Source organism: Odocoileus virginianus, unplaced genomic scaffold, assembly GCF_023699985.2.
Source record: "Odocoileus virginianus isolate 20LAN1187 ecotype Illinois unplaced genomic scaffold, Ovbor_1.2 Unplaced_Contig_3, whole genome shotgun sequence".
Classification (NCBI taxonomy): Eukaryota; Metazoa; Chordata; class Mammalia; order Artiodactyla; family Cervidae; genus Odocoileus; species Odocoileus virginianus.
Window position 1 is genome coordinate 125,571 of NW_027224320.1, and position 283 is coordinate 125,853.

The following is a 283-nucleotide window of genomic DNA, read 5'->3' on the forward strand; positions in this document are numbered from 1 at the left end:
GTGTCCAAACCCATTGTGGAAGCTCTGGGCCTGCCCGACGGGCTCCCACCTGGTCAACAGCCAGGCCTCAGGCCTTGGTCGTTGACGCTCCCATGAGGCAGCCAGCCAGGGGAGATGTGACTGCCTGGGCTGCTGTTAGTCCTTTTGCTGTTTGAATTTTAAAAACAATGACCTAACCTGTATAGTGAAAAGATGGATGTGTGTGTGTATCACACGTGTGCATTGTGAGTGTTTATGTATGTGCATGCATGCATGTCTACCTGTGGGGGCTGTGTATGTATGT